The following is a 16,178-nucleotide window of genomic DNA, read 5'->3' on the forward strand; positions in this document are numbered from 1 at the left end:
ATTCTACATTTGTTCTCAGCCATGTCTCGCAGGTGTATAACTGAGAAACTCTATAGTGGAATTAGGAGGTGTGATGAATTAATCAGCCCTATTGTTTTCTTAAAGCTGGCGACACCATTCTCTGAAAAACACCAAGTCAGCACCACTGCACTGGCCATAACTATTGGGAAAGGAAAAGAAGATTATAAATGGGGTGGTTGTTTAAACTCTAACTCTTGTGTAGCATCTCTTAAAACTCTCTCGGAGATTTTCAGTCATGTCTCTACATTGAGTTTTCACTTGCTGTATAGAAAAGGAGCTCTTCAGGGAATCTTTAAATAACTATGGCAACAGTTTTCTCCCAGTTTTTCACCACTTCAGTGTGAATATGCTAAAAATGGGAGAAATCTCTTACCCTAGCTAAATTTCAGAGATTTCAGATAATCAGGTAAAATTGTGGATATTGGTGTTCTATTTTCTTGTCAAGAAGATGCTTTTAATAAGCAATGTAGTGAAATACCCAGGATCAGAGATTTCCTGAGGGTTGAAATAGTAATTTGCAAAGGCTTCTCAGCTGAGGCAAACTATCATCAGTGAAACATTTCTCATTGGAAGGTGAGAGAATATTATGGGGTTTCTGCCACATGTTTTGGAGCTTATTTGCACACTCTCAAGGGGTAGCCAGGGAAAATTCCTCTGGGAGATTAAAAAGCTGAAGGAAGTAGAAATCAAGCCAAAGTCTGCTCTGCAAGGTGATAATCTATAGTCATCTAGCCTGAGGAACAGAATTTAGTTAATGGGAACAGAAAGTATGCTCATGAGTGATACTCGGTGACCTTCAAGGACAGAATGAAGGTAATGTTATGCCCAAAGCATTTTATTAGCAGTGTTCCAAGCTGCTTTTCTTCCCCAGCACCTCCAGGAGGTCCTTATAACACTCTGGAAATATTTTATGTTGAATTTGATTAAACTTCAGTTACCATGTCTGGAATGTGGTGGCCATTCAGAGGGAAGTGGGGAACAGTGTACTGCAGTTAGTGGATATTTCTGTGTATCTAGTTGTTCCCTAGCTACACGGCAAAAATACAGGCTGTATTTGTACAGGTTATAATTTGGAAGGAAATCTAAGGGTATTTGGAATGAAATGGCATGTCCCCTCTTAGATGCCAGAGAAGATGTATATTCCACTAAAATCTATTCTAAGATAGTCTATATAAGATCTCATACTGTTGTCTGGAGGTTCCTCTCTTTACCTACTGAACTCTGCTTCCTGAAGTGGCTGAAAAGATAGTAGTCTTAAACCTAATTTGTTTTTTTTCTTTTCCTCCCTGTTATGTGACTTATTTTCTGTCACTTCTTCTGATATGTCAAAGCATGATCTTAGGCTCCTTTCCATCCATTTAGCTTCAGCAATTGAAATCTAAAGATGACATGGAAAGGGTTGTACAATGATAACAGCAAGCCTGAAGGGAGATGAGGAAAGGGTGGTATGAGTCAAAGAAGATATTGTCACGAGTTCCCTTGTTAATGAGAATGAGTGGCTGTAGCTAATAGTCTTCTGGAGCATTAAGGTCTAAGCACATTATAATGGACCATAGACTTGCCCTGCCTCTCACATGACTTCCATAATGTATGTAGACTTAATCCCAATGCAAAAAATAATGTAGTCCTTAATGCAGTAATAAGATTACATGGATAGCTCCCAGAGATAGCCAAGCTAAATCAATACAGGCTTCCCAAGTCCTTAGTCCCACATCATGTTCTATTACCTCCCATCCCTTAAGAGAAGTGTTTTCCAATAAAGTGTCCAAATACGCTTTTTATGCTGTATAGTATGCCGACTCTGGTGCTGCAGCTTCAGTATAGCATGTAAGTATGCATGCACATACGTATTTATATGTTTATGTATGAAAGATGATTACTCAGTACTAATTGTATGGTATCCTTTCATATAGATATATATTCTTAACATTCCATACCCATGGATGAACAACTTCAATACAAAATTGCTGAAGTCAGTACCATTTTTAATAAAGATATATGTACTACATTATTCCTCTTCCTGCTCTGCACCCATGTATAAACCTTACAGAAACCTATTCATTTGACTCTCAATAATTGGGAGTCAAAGTGGCAAGAGATACTAATTCCTTTTCAGTATCATCCCTCACTGGCCTAAAGAAATGACAAAATTATGGGAAAGTGTTTGAGCTATCTCAGTAAAGGAGGCTGCTTCGACAGTCCATTTGAATTTCACTGAAGCCATATGAAATATTTCTTTTGACTTCAATCAGCTGTAAATCTGTCCCTTACACTCTGAGCCAAATCCTGCAACTCCTTAATTGTATGAGCTTAACTTCTAGTTCCACTGAAATTCTGTGTCAATTAGTTATTTGTGTTCATCGGGTTATTCAGGATCAAGCCCTGTATCAGCTATGCATAAATGTCATATACTCATTGTCGAAATACATACACCATTTTGCATTGGTAATATAAATTCACTGGACATACTTAGGGCAATTGGTACTATGCTTATGCATTTTTTTAATCTTATACTACATATTTAGGTCATCGTGCAAAGAGATATAAAAATTATTTAAGGGAGATTTTTTGAGTATTTAATTCATTTCTGTTTCACATTTAGATAATTTCTTGACAGACAGCAGGTCGCTGTTTATTCTTGAAAGCATTTGTTTCACTGGCACTCCTGATTAAATTACTGAATTGATGAACCACAATATCTGTCACTTCAAGATATCAAAAAATGCTGTGTGGACCCATTAGCACTCTTCTTGGGTAAAATGAGTAGCCAGATAGGAATTACCATATTGATCAAAGCGCTGCTTCAGTTAGTCCAATACCCTTGCTCTGACTGTGGTCACTCTCTGCTGCTTCAGCAAAAAGTGGAATAAGTCTTTTGAGAAATATCTGTACGACTTGCTCTCAGGAAAAGCTGCTTCCTGACACTTACTTATCTATTCTATTTCTAAGGCAGGTAGGGGTTATGTCCGCTCTAAAACATGTGTAACTGATATAAATCTGAATGGCTTTGCTATCCATATATACAGCTACATCTTCAGGATCCTGCTGAGTTATCACAGTTTTTCTTTTTATCAGTTTCACCTTTGCTATTGTCTTGTTTTAGGATGGCTGTTCAAGTCTCTAGGGCAAGCATCCTGGCTCGTTGGTGACTGTACATCATGCCATGGCTACAGGGAATAGTAATATGCACAGAATCAATGAGGGGCTGCGTAGCACTGGGCTGAGGAGTTCAGTCAGTGTCCAACGCTAAGCAGAGAAAAGCAATGGTCAAGGCAAGGGCATTGCAATCGGATGATTGATTGTAAGGGTGAAGAATGCAGAAATCTGTTGCATCGACAGAATTGGCCCAGAGTACAAATTTCTTCATTCATGCAAGAATTTTTTAAAGTAATATAGTTAATTGAACTAGTTTAACCTTCTTCCCTGACAAACACAGTTGTTGATTATTTAAGCAGTGGCCTTAGAGGAAACATGACTTTGCTATAGAAAGTAAATAGCACACCCCTTTCTTAATGAAGGTTAAACTGCCTTCTGATGAGAAATGTAGAACTTCTGAAGTTTTATAAAAGCATTTAGGGGAGAATCTGAATTACGAGAGGGCAGGGACTACTGCGTATGCATGGCTCTTATTGAAAACTGCTTTATATGCACACCATCCAGTGCTGTCAATCTTGCACATCCCCACAGATCTTGAATCCTCTTCATATGGGGGGGGAATTTTACTTGTGGTGTAGGAAAAGAATATAATTTACCATATTTGAATGTAAAGCATGTACATTTTTGCTAAAGAAATGTTCCAAGAACTTGTTATAAAGAAGTTATCCTGGAGCAAGATGGGATGTGAATCTAACGAAAGAGTTATTTCAGAATGGATCTGAGCAAATAACCTCATTTGAAAATTTAAACCAGAATAATTTGTCCAAAAACAATTTTGAGGGAGAACTTGCTAATATACTTTTTTCAGAATGAATTTCCAAAAGGGGCCTAATCTGCAAGAGCTGTTGAGTTCTGGTGCTTTGCTTTTTCCTGCAAAGATCAGCTTCCTTTCTGGGCAGTCCCAACTGAAAGGGACGTTTTGATCTCTATACAGGTTGAAAAAATGCGGTCTTAGTAACTAGATGCTCATAATAATTCCTCTTAGTGGTGATATTTATGAATGGAAACTCTTGGTGTTATAACAGCATAGTTGGTGAATGCTGATGAGGACATGTTGGAGATGATCTTGATTGCAAACTGCTACTCCAAGTTGTTTCCACCATTTTAAGAAATGGATTTGGAAATGATCTTGAGTGAAACTCTAGTCCTCTCCACTTTCTCTTTTCTGCTTATACTAATTACTCTCAATCTAGGGCTCACTTTGTCCAGCTTCAGTACATCTTCTTGCTGAACTATACTTTAGAACAATTTTTTAATATATTTTGGCCTATTACCATGAAATGGCTGTAAAAGGTGATGCGTGAGTGTCAGGTGTAGTAAATCTGCAGATTTACTTAATCAGCTTTTGGCCATTCTTGACCAGCTTCTGCTTTACTCGCACCTTTTGCATTATTGATAATAAAAGCTCAGCACTGCGTATTAAAAACAGAAGAAGGAAGGCTTAACTGCGGGAAGGTTGGAGTCAGCTGAAAATAAATGTGACTTTACAGCTTCAAATGGCAATTCCACCATTCTGCTACTCCAATCTGTCACACCAGTTTTATACAGTGTGAACAGAGTTCAGTTTTCTGTCATGAATCTGGAGGAAGAACACAGACAGACTTGAGAGATTGATTTAAAAAAAAAAAGTATAACAATTAAAAAAAAAAAAAGACCAAAGTTCAGGAGCATAAGTAAGTTCTTCATCACTGTGCTAAATAGATGGCTTTGCCTGGAAGCATCAGTACTTGGCATTTTGCCTAGCTAAATCTCACACACATTTGAGAGCTGACAAAACAATACCTACTAACTATCACAAATGGGCTTACTTTCTGGAAAACAAAATGGATTCTTTAAAAATCATGTAAAAAAACCTGTCGTGTAGGTTGGGGGTTGATTAGTGCAGGATAACTCCCATGTTCTTCCATGCTCAGAAATAAAATGGAAACCTCTTCTTGCTGATTTTAATACTACACTGCTGGACAAAACCTGGTGCAACAAAATGCCTTAGAATTATATAATAGCTGCTTTGACTTCAGTGCCAATTTTGTGATCTTATGTAGCATTCCAGTATCTCTGGCTGCGTATGGGCTCTTTGCATTGAGATGGGTATCCCTGTAGCCAAGTTAAGCAGTCATGCATGAAAAGCAGGGTTACATGTAAGGCTGCCTCTTGCTTTCCTTGTAGGTATTCTCTTCTCTTCAATAAGACCAGGCCTTTGCATCAGATGAGGGATGATGTTTTCATGAGGTTTTTTTCACTTTAAAGTTACCCGTGTCACATAGGCAGAAAAGGTATTTCTCAAAGGAACATTTGCTTCACATAACATTTTGGTGCTCTGTTCTCCCTTGGTAGGTATCTGTACCTGTAAGAACTTAATATTTTTTTTCTTTTTCTCCCTGACTTCATTGGCTTTCAGTGGAAAATGTTTAAACTCTCTGCGTCTTTGAAAATCTAATCTTTAAAGTCTTGATGACATCCAGTGAGACTTCAGCTCTTAAGTTCACTGCATGTTAAGCTAGGTTGTTTTAGACAACTTTACCTACTCTACAGTAATATATAGCATACTTCTAACTCAGTAACTGTCCATGTGCATGTTATTACCTTGGTAAATGTAAAATTACTTACCTAATCTTTATAAAGGACCAACCTACATCCTGTTTTAGATGGTGAAAGAGCATTACAGTGTAGCTACAAAATAGTTTTAAGAGTATTGTTCTCACAGTACCAGGTGACCGCAGAGCTCTTAAAATTTTCATTCACCGGTTCTTCAACATATTTACATTGGTCTCATGACTTCCACTTATTGCATATGTGCATTATTAGAAGGAGAGACATATAAATTTGCTCCCTGTATTAAATTATTTTTGTCACTAGACAATTTCTGCTTCAAACTCGGCTATCAAAGCAGGCAGTTCACTGCTTGGAAATAGGCTTTCATCCTAATGCAAAGAATGCAATTATATTCCAGGGAAGATTTTTTCCTGATACAGTTTGTCACAGTAATTTCTCTGCTAGGTTATCATGAAAAGTTTATTTTTTTTCCTGTCAAACAGTGTCATATCTCCATGTGATATTGAATAAGTTTTGATGTACAATCCCATGCTGGACATACTGTGTATTACATTTTGCCTACTGGTTTGCAAAAGTGGCCAGATGAAATTTTGTCTTTAGCAGACACCCGAAGGGTTTGCAGGGACTTAAACATGAGCATCTGAGCTCATTGTTTAGCTCTAGGTGTGGATTTTCTTAAACCTGAGGGCGTTCAGATCTGGCTTTGGGGAGATTGCTCTGACTTTTGCTTCTGACTTCTCAAGCGGGGAGCGCTGTGTCTGGTTTCTCGTTCAGCAACGAGCATTGCCTGAAGATTAAGCTCTGTGGACTTGTATGATACCTTGCCAAAGTAAGAGCTGCTCTTAGTATCTGTAGCCTTCCTTCTGAAAAAGAAATGCATTTTTTCTGATGAGAGGGTTATGCCATTTCAGTTGACAGTGGAGTATACTGAACATGGAGCAAAGCATCCATGAATATTCAGCTGAAATTCAGTGCTTTGATAATGTGGAATGATACCTAGCTCGTGACACTAATTTGTAACAGGGGATGGATTTTTTTTTTTGCTACCAGCCTAAAGGGACCTATCATAGGGCCACTCTATATAATGAATCAGGCCACAATCTAGGAACTGATATCTTTGCCGGAGACAAAAAAAGCTCATCTTTAACTGGCTACTTATCATCTGTAAATGGAATCATTCTTGTTTTACCAGAACTCTGCTGGGATCAATGCATCAACTAAAAAAAAAAAGTCAGGTCTTCACTGCTGTCATTGCAAAAACTCAGCACAGCAGGGAGTGTGTGCATGTGCATGAGATGGGGAGGGTTTATTAGAAGACTGGAGATTACATGCAGATTGCATGGTAACTTCAGATAGCAGAGACAACTCAGTTTCTTCTGAACGCTTGTGCTTCAGCATTGTTTTGGTCTTAGTCAGCTTTAAACCAATTGCAGTTTGCAATTTAGTATATAGATAATGCCTGAGCTGCATCTTCCCCCTTGTTTGGGGTGCCTGAAGAGCAGACATGGCTGAACAAGGGAAGACTGGGGAAGGCGGATGAAGGGTTTTGGGCTGGCAGTATCTCTGTTCTCGGGCTGGGTGCAGGCAGGGAGCAAGGTCCCCCATGCTGTTCTCTTGGGCTGTTCCCCAGCAGCTCTTTTCCTGGATGACCTTTAGGAGGAAAAAAGGAGGTGACTAGCTTGGTCTGTGTGCTCTCCATTAACACACAGGTGCCAATTATCGTAGTGGCTCTTGTGGATTAAAGCATTTACCATTTCAAGACTGGAGTGAGGCCAAGAAACTAATTTTGTATATCAGGTGCCTTTCAGCAGGAACTGATGTTCAGGGTACAGCCTGGTGCTAGACCAAAGAGAGCAGACAGGTTTCTGGCCGCTTCTCCAAGCTTATAAAGCTCAAAATGTGCAATACAGAGATGGCAGTGCAGGAAGAGGTGCTATAGCTGTGATCTGTTATCACACCGTCAACAGACTGTTCATCAGTAACTGATGATGAACAGTACCTGTTTCTTATCACCAATGGCTCATGTAATATAGAGCCTCACTGCTAGTCCAGTGGCTGTCTAACGAGGGAGCCAAGCTGTGGCAGTGAGACTGCTCCTATGGCATTTTTTTCTTGCATAAAAATGCTCATTCACACAAAATACAAAGCTAAAGTGAACTCTTTAAGCATTTAATAAATGCCAATGTCACTGTCTCAGGAATTCTCATGAGAATGGCTGAGGAAGGCCATAAATATTTTTTTAAATGGGCTCAGAAAAATGCTACTTTCAGAAAAGACAAGTGATGATGAAGATGAAACCCACCAGGATCAGCTATTTCTGTGAAACATGCGCACAGGTGCCTTTTTGTTTTTACTGACTGTGTTTTGTTATACACGTAACGGGTATCAAATGCAGGCTTTCAAGCACATGCAGGAAATTGGGAGCTAGAACACCAGTTCAGCTCCAGGCCTCGCCCTGACATGCTGTGTAGTCTTATTTTCTCCTCTTGTGTTCATCTAGTTTCCTCAGTCTATAAACATTTGAGGTATGTTTTCTCTAGTTATGGATGTGAATGGTACCTAGTGGCTGGCAGACACAGCAGGTTATGACAGTGGTGAAATGCTGCCTTGCCCAAACAAGCTATCACTATGCAAATCTCTCAAAGCAGCACTATTAAAATTGTGGTCCTGCACAAAACCCTGCTGAAATGTAGAATTCTCCCATGGGCTTAAATGGCTCTCTGATTGGCATGCAAGACTGGTGTCAAAGATTATATTTATTTTTCATGAGGACAATTTGGGATTAATGGTGACAGTTCTTATCAGCACAATGATGCAGAAGCTCATTGTTTTGTTTGGGATTTTAACCATATTACAATAATGAATGATAGTAATGAAAACTAGACATTTGTATTAGGAGTCACTGATTTAAGTGAATCCATTTCGTTGGGACTACTCATTTGCTTAAAGATAAAGCACACGCTTAATGTCTTTATTTCAGGGCATATAGCTATCTCTTATGCTCTTTTCAGCTATGATTTGTGAAGGACAAGAGTCTGGCAGAGAGCAAATGTGTAACGCACTGGTGAAGGTGTATTTTAAGTCCCTTTCTCTTTCCAAATCACAGAGGGTATGACTTGGTTTTGCCCCTAGCTATAGAGCCCTGGCTGTTCAGCTGATGCTGTAGCAAATCTTGCCTTTATTTTTGCCATGCCAAGCCATGGGTGTCAGCCAAGAATCAACGGTTGTGCAAGCACAGCAGCCTGAACATTACAGCAGGGGTGGTATTTAATTTGCTCCAACAAAGCCCAGAAGTGGAGGAGAACACAGCTGGCTCACAGCTTCCTCGGAGCTGCCCTGGAACCCCTGTAAATCAATAAGCTGGTTATACACTGCTGACTCTCCCACATGGTTAATAATCAAGGAAAAAGGCAAGCCTTCAACGTCTGCATTTTCAGAAGGATGCCCATTAATAGGGTTAGGCAGCTTGTTGGGTACGTGCAGCTGAAACTCAGATTTGCAGGGAGATGGCTATATGGCGATTGATCTGGCCCCAGTTATGTGTTTTGAGCACCAGTAACATCTGATGCATGAGCAGCAGGGAAGGGCATTCTTGATAGAAATCTTAGGGGTTTGGAGAACTCGTTTTTACATGCACTGTGTTCTTTAAGCTGTTAGTTTTTCTTTTTTTTTTCTTTCCTAGGTAATCCTGTAAAGCAAAATTCATTAATGTTTGTCCAGTTCTTTGTAAAGCCCTTAGGAAAGGTTAAGCATGGCTGTAGAATGATTGTGTTTTTAAGCCTTGAGTGTGTAAGTAACAAGGGATGTAACTTAATCCTGAATATTCCCTTGTTTCTTCTGGCAAAGAAAAAGAAAAAAAAAAAATCAAAGGTGAGTACGCAAGAGCTATGTGATCTTGCAAGACAGCTGTAAACTGCTCTTATTTCCTTAATTGAAAAGAAAAACCTTTCATATCAAACTAGAAGTGAAGACATGGGAAAATGAGTTCTTTTCTTGCATGACTCATTCTCCCAATAGTAGCTGCACAGGGAAATTATACAGCTTTGAGAGCTGGCTGAATCAAACAAGTCTGTGCTTGACTTTATGTCCCACTGAAACCCAAAGAACTAAAGTATATGCCCACATTAAGCTGGCCAGATTTTCCTTTGCAATACACTAAAGTACTCAAACAGTGGAAAAGTATCTAAAGTTAGGTGAGCAAACGGGAGCTATTTCCAAACAATGATAATTTTTTAGTGTCTGCAGATTGTAACTGTTGCATTTCAGGACCTGGGTTGTCTTTAGCAAAAAGATTTCCTGCCTTCAGACCCTGGAGGAAACTATCCCTCTTATCCCCAAAGGAGACTGCCATGGATGTGGCAGGGAAATTGACCCTGTTTTAAAGTCAGTGTAGCAGTAGCTGTTATAGTATTTGAACATTTCTTGCACATTTCTGCTTTTGCAGCCAGTACCATAAATTAGAAAAAGCAATTAAAGATCCTTAGGACTGTGAATGATCTCACAGTAAGATAAAACAAGTCTCTCAAGCATGGGCTGATGTTGGCTTGGAATAAAGAGGCTGGAGTTTCCCGTTTCCTTTCTTTACTCTGCAATGGTCAGTGTAATACAACTGTCTTGTGCCTTGTAGTAATATCTGCGATTCCTCCATATTCTGCACTTGGCATTGTAGAAGGAAACATAAAATGTAAAGCTGTCTTTATGTCCCTTCTTTGCTTTTTTTTTTTAAGAGCAGGATTTTGGCACACTTTGTGACAGGGCAGGCAGAAGATTAGATTCTGCCCTTGCTAATATGACTAAGGAGAGTAGAGAGGAGGACACGCTTCCTGTCCCTGGGTCAAAAGGGGAAGTGCTTTGTGAAATTCTCTTCTCTGAGCTGCAGAGACTTTCATCCTCCATTAAGCATTCAAGTGCAGGGTTGCTGCTGGTATGCAATAGATGAAACTGAGACTCGATGCATGTGGAAGCCTCCTGGTTTTCTTTAATATGCTTTAGGGGTCAGACTTCAGCTGGCAGAAGCGAGTACAGTTCTGCTATGCTGCAGAATAGCACCAGTTTACATCACCTGAAAGTGAATCTTTTTGGCTCATGTTTAATGAGATTTGGGGAAGTGAAAGCAGTGCAGAGACTAGAGGTGATTGTTTAGGGGCCACAAGCAATCTTCTGGTTTTATATGCCTGAGCAAATATTAAAAAAAAAAAAATCTGAAGTTACAATAATGATTATTAATTAATACACTTGTTAATTGCATTTGGAAAGTAATTTTGGAGACATGTGGAGCACAGAAGGAGAAAGACGGAAGCTTTTAAAAAAAAAATGTATGAGGTACCAAAGCTGCAGAAGCAGAATTGCCGATTAAGAAGAAAAGCAGAGTCACACTATGGTATTTTGTGTAGTAATGCATGTTGCTGTGTCCTTAAGAGGTGATTTGTTATATGATCTATAAACTGTTTTTTCCATCCCAGCACAGCTGGAAGGCAGGATACATGCACGTTAATCAAGCATTAGCCTTTGTTAAACTCCTTTAACTAAATATTGTTCTGGGATGCTAATGGCTATGTAGGACATCCTGTGGTAAATCTGCTTTGCATTTTCTTTTAAATTAATTGTGTGACTTCTCCAATCATTGTAATTAGAAGGTTAAAACACAGTTTCCTTCTTCTGGATGTCAAATGGCTGCCCAGCTCCAGAACTGAGATAGAGATGGTTAAATCCGAGTTGAATAAACTTTCAAAAATCACAGTTTGCTCTTGCATTGCCTGCTAAATTCTGCATCTTTTCTCCAAATAGATGTCCTATTCCCCACTGCTGCCACCTACTCTCTTGGGACTGACGCTGTGCTTGTTCAATACTGCAGGCACTGCCTCCTCCCTCTGCCAGTGCAGGTTTGTGTTGTGAAGTTAGCCTTGTATAAGGGAAGGGCAGATCATGCTGCCTCCCATACCCTGGTTTGGAAGCATGGGATACGAAGCATCTTAGCTGTAGCAAAGTCCTGTGGTGAAGATGTGCTCTCCTATGCTTGTGATCATAGTGTAAGCCTGCAGAAGAGTAGGAGATGGATTTAGACAACTGACTCATCCTTTTTGTTTGAGGATTTCTGAAAACACCAGAGTGATTTAGGAAGATGAGATCCATGGATGCTCCTAGTTAGGATGAGTCACTTAAGAGAATTAAAGTAGGATTGGCAAAAGCAGCTGTGGAGACATGCTACACTGATTTATTTCATTGCATCATCTGAAAAATGAAAATATCACACTCCCCAAATAATAATTAGAATCTACGTTATCTTAATGTATGAGGAAGTATCAGTTAGATTTGCTGACCTTTGGATAATACAGCTCACTAAGTTTAATGTCGCAAGCAATGCCTCTAGAGAGAGATTTGGTGACAAGGGTTGAGGGGGAATGGGGGTCTTGAAGTTCAGAATATATGGGGTGGAACATAGTGGGTATATCACCATTCAGGTTTATGCTCCAATTTCACCTTTATATGCGTGACTGAGAAGCGATGACACGGCATTTTGTTCTTCTCAGTGCCTTAATGTGTAGCTGGCGGAATAAATTGTCTTTCCAGAAGAAATCCTGTCATCATTAATAAATAATAAAGATGCATTAGTAATTACAAGGAGTAATTTTTCAGATTTTATGCAGAGATGTTTCACTTAGTATTTGCAGCTGCATGGTATTGTGCTGTAATTTTGTTTCCCATTAAATGAGTGAGCCCCACTAGACCACCCGCGAAAGTACCAATTCAGGAAAAAACTTGGACACACTTAATGCTAAGGCTGTACTTACATCTCTACAAAAAAAGATGTGATAATAATAGAAGCAAAGGATTGTTACTTATCGTACAGCTTTCCCAGGATGCACTGTATTTCTCTCTTTTTCTGCTGGGCGGTTTTCTGCCAGCCTGGCTGATGAGGGGTCAGAGGTAACACACACCCTGATCTACCTCTGTCCTCCAGCTCAAATCAAGCCAGTGTTAGTAGACCTACTCGATACCCCAGGAGCACCTTCACCCTTGTCTCTTCAGGAGCACACTTCGTGCCCTCTTCCAATTGCATTTCATTCACGTAATCAGCTGTTTGCCAGGAAAGCTTGGACTGTGAAGCAAGTTCAAGGCAGGTCCCTGTGGTATTCTAAGCAATGTCTGAAATGTGGGCAAGAGGAAGAAAATGGAATGAGAATAAAACTTTCCTCACTTCCTCTTCCTTGGACTCTTCTCCTTTGTCTCCATTTAAACTGACGTTATGATCAGGAGCTGTAATGAAAGAAAATGTTGTTTATAGAATAGTTGTTTTCAAAATTTATATAACTTCCGCTTGGGTACAAATGATGAGTTCTAAGCAATTCCCTCTAATTATCTTCAAAAAATCCAAAACAAACACCCCACAACACCCCACTGTATTAAAAATGAAATTTAGAAAGAAAGATTAGCTTCATAGACTGTCAGGCTGCTGCAAAATATTAAAGCTTTAAAAGATGTCTCTGTAGTTACTTTTCATGCTAAATAGTATGTCATTTGGATTTGATTATACATTGTATTTATAATGTGTTCATTCAAGCAATTATTAATTTTGAACTACAGCCAATTACTTTCTAATTTCATTTTACTTTGCATGGTTGCAAAAATGCTGTTATTGCTTGTTTCAGTGAATGTTGTGGATTACATTTTCCTAGACAAAGCCATGCCCATTAATCTTATCATTTAATCCTGTAAACTGTTTATATGAAAGTACTCTAAGTACCAGCTCCTGAAGTCCTGGGGCAAGACCTTTAATTGAGATTGCGAAGTAGACAGCAGGAACTGCTCTGGGAGTTCACTGCTATGCTTCCCATACCATTATTTTGAGGCTTGTTGCTTCAGTAACTTTAGAATATGAAAGCTTCAGCTAGAGTTGAATAGAAATTTCACTTCAAAGTATTTTTTAATCGAAAGTCACTTCCATCACTCATTTCTCAAAATGTGTCATTGTTTAAATTTTACTTTTAAAATACCGAAGAGTATCATTGTGTTAAGAAACAGGATGTATTAGAATGGGAATGTTTTGAAGAAAATATTTTCTTTCTTATTTGAAATAAAAACACAAGAAGAAAGTAGTTTTTGCTTCTAACTATAGGCACTCCTGCCTCAGCCAAAAGCAAAGGTCCTAAATTGCTTAGCAAGGCAGGATTATTATTTCCACTTCATAGGTCTAGTGCTGGCTTGAGATCAGAAAGGAGTGTGCATGGTAAAGCTGGGAGCTTGCTGAGCGTCTCCTATATCTTGGTATGACAACTCAGCATCAGGGCTGCGCTGTAGCATTAACAAAATAGTGCTCTTCAGGGGCAGCCAGAAACTGCTTGCTTTGTCCCTCTCTAAAGGATCCAGCTGCCCTGTGAATAAGGATGAAGGATGCTATCTGCTATCCTGATTAACACTCATTTCTAATTGAAAACTGTTCTGGTGGCTTAGTTCCAGAGGAAATGTTGCCTTTAGTCTCAACATTTGGGGGGGATCATCAGAGAAACTCAGTGTTAACTAAAATAATCCAGTCAATGAAGAATGCTTCTTACATTAGCATCAACCTAGCCTGGGGACAGTTGTTTCTGGATCTCTAAAAGGCTCACTTGTGTGCCTCTGCACATGATAAAATTATATCCTTGTTAACTCTACAGGGGATGTCTTATTTAGGTCAAGATGTCAGAGATGATGTATAGCTGAGTTAGCTCCTAGCTTTTTCCTTGGGACTCATTGCTTTTTTTTTTTGATCAAAATGTTTGTAGTTTTCCAATGGAAAAGTAATCTTTTGGGAAGTCTGATTAAAGCATATGACTTTCTATAGCCGACAGGGATATGGCTGGTGCCACATTTGGCTGCCTTTGATTTCTTATCCTGAGGGATCACATACCCATTCACAGTGGGCAGACCTGAGCAAACCTTGTCCTAATGCCACTATTGCTGTCCCATCCTTTGCTTTATCCTCTTTTCTGCGTCCTTTTATACTGACAAGGCACTGCAGGGGCCATGGCAAAGGTACTTGCCAAGTGCACAAGTGGGGGCAAACTCACAATCCTGGTGAGTTTATCATCTTCCTCCGCTCTGATAAGGAGCTCAGTGTGGGTGGGAGTATAAAATAGGTCTGATTCTCCTTCTTCGCAGTTGGAAACAGTAAGATGCCTTTGCCATGATTATTCCTTATCTTATAAAACCACAGTGTTTTTTTTTCTAGGAGCATTGGCTGCAGGGTGGTAAGAACAGCATCATAAACCTGTGTTGTCTAATGGCTTCATTGCTTGCTGCTCTTTAGTTTAATATTTGCCTCCCTCTGTCATGCTATCCTCTGACCTGTGGGTATTACTATACTGTGACACTGTAAAACTGTTGCCTTTCTGATGATCAGCAGAGATGAAAGAAACATTGTTGAATGTGAGAAGGGAATGGCAGGTAGAGACAGCTTTCGAGGTTTGCAATTTTTCAGCAACTTTTATTCAGCAGTGCATGTGGATTGGATGAGCTTGGTTGAGTTTCTACAACATAATACTATCTGGGGAGGTCTCAGTACAAGCTTCTGATGTATCACTGTGGTATCCAGACCTTTTCAGAAGACCCACCTGGGATGGGTTTGCAACTGCTAGTGTAACAACACAGTGGCCGTTTTCTAAATATATGTGGGACCAGTACAATAGTCAAGGTCTTTGTTAGACAGGGATAGTACTTTGGGAAGGAACACTGGAAGATGAACGCTTGCTCAGTGTAGTAAATTAGTTAATCTCATCTTAAGCCCTGGACATCTGGCTGTTATAATTACAGGTATTACTATGGAACAGTCCATGTTGCTATGAATTCAAACAAACCAACCCAGATACTAGCCACTTGCTCATTTAACTTGGTTTATGAAAGGAGATTTCCAAGGCTTTACAAGTGGAAACAAAGTCAAGAGTTTACTAAATGCACTGTCCTTTCCCATTATTTCCATGATGAACCAGTTTCTGCTTGTCCTGGAAGAAATGTAAGCAAAGGTTATTTTGACCACAGAGACGCTGATCAGAAGCTTCTTCCTTGAGCTGCAACTTTACAGATGCAGTACATGGCCCTTTTAATTAAACACCCATCCTCGTAATCAAATGCTTGGCTTTTGGAGATGTCACCTTGTGTAACTTGATTAGATTTTACTCTGCTAGAGGATGAAATCAATTTTTCTTCTAGTTGTTTGCTAAGAGGTTTTTTATTAATAACGCAAATGGAAATTTGACTTGGAAGGTCTCCTCCTAGTATAGATCTAGTTCTTCTTGCCAAGTCTATGTTCTTGGCTCCGTAGCTGAATCGGTGATGACTTTGGCTTGTTCTGGGCCTTGGTTTTCCCTGCCTCATTTTCTTGTGCCAGTTCCTCATCTGTAGAACGCAAGTAGTTCTTCACTAAACTCATAATCCCTTCATTACTGTCAGGTATCCCAGCATGCTGGCAACGA

The sequence above is a fragment of the Aptenodytes patagonicus genome, chromosome 24, assembly GCF_965638725.1.
Source record: "Aptenodytes patagonicus chromosome 24, bAptPat1.pri.cur, whole genome shotgun sequence".
Classification (NCBI taxonomy): domain Eukaryota; kingdom Metazoa; phylum Chordata; class Aves; order Sphenisciformes; family Spheniscidae; genus Aptenodytes; species Aptenodytes patagonicus.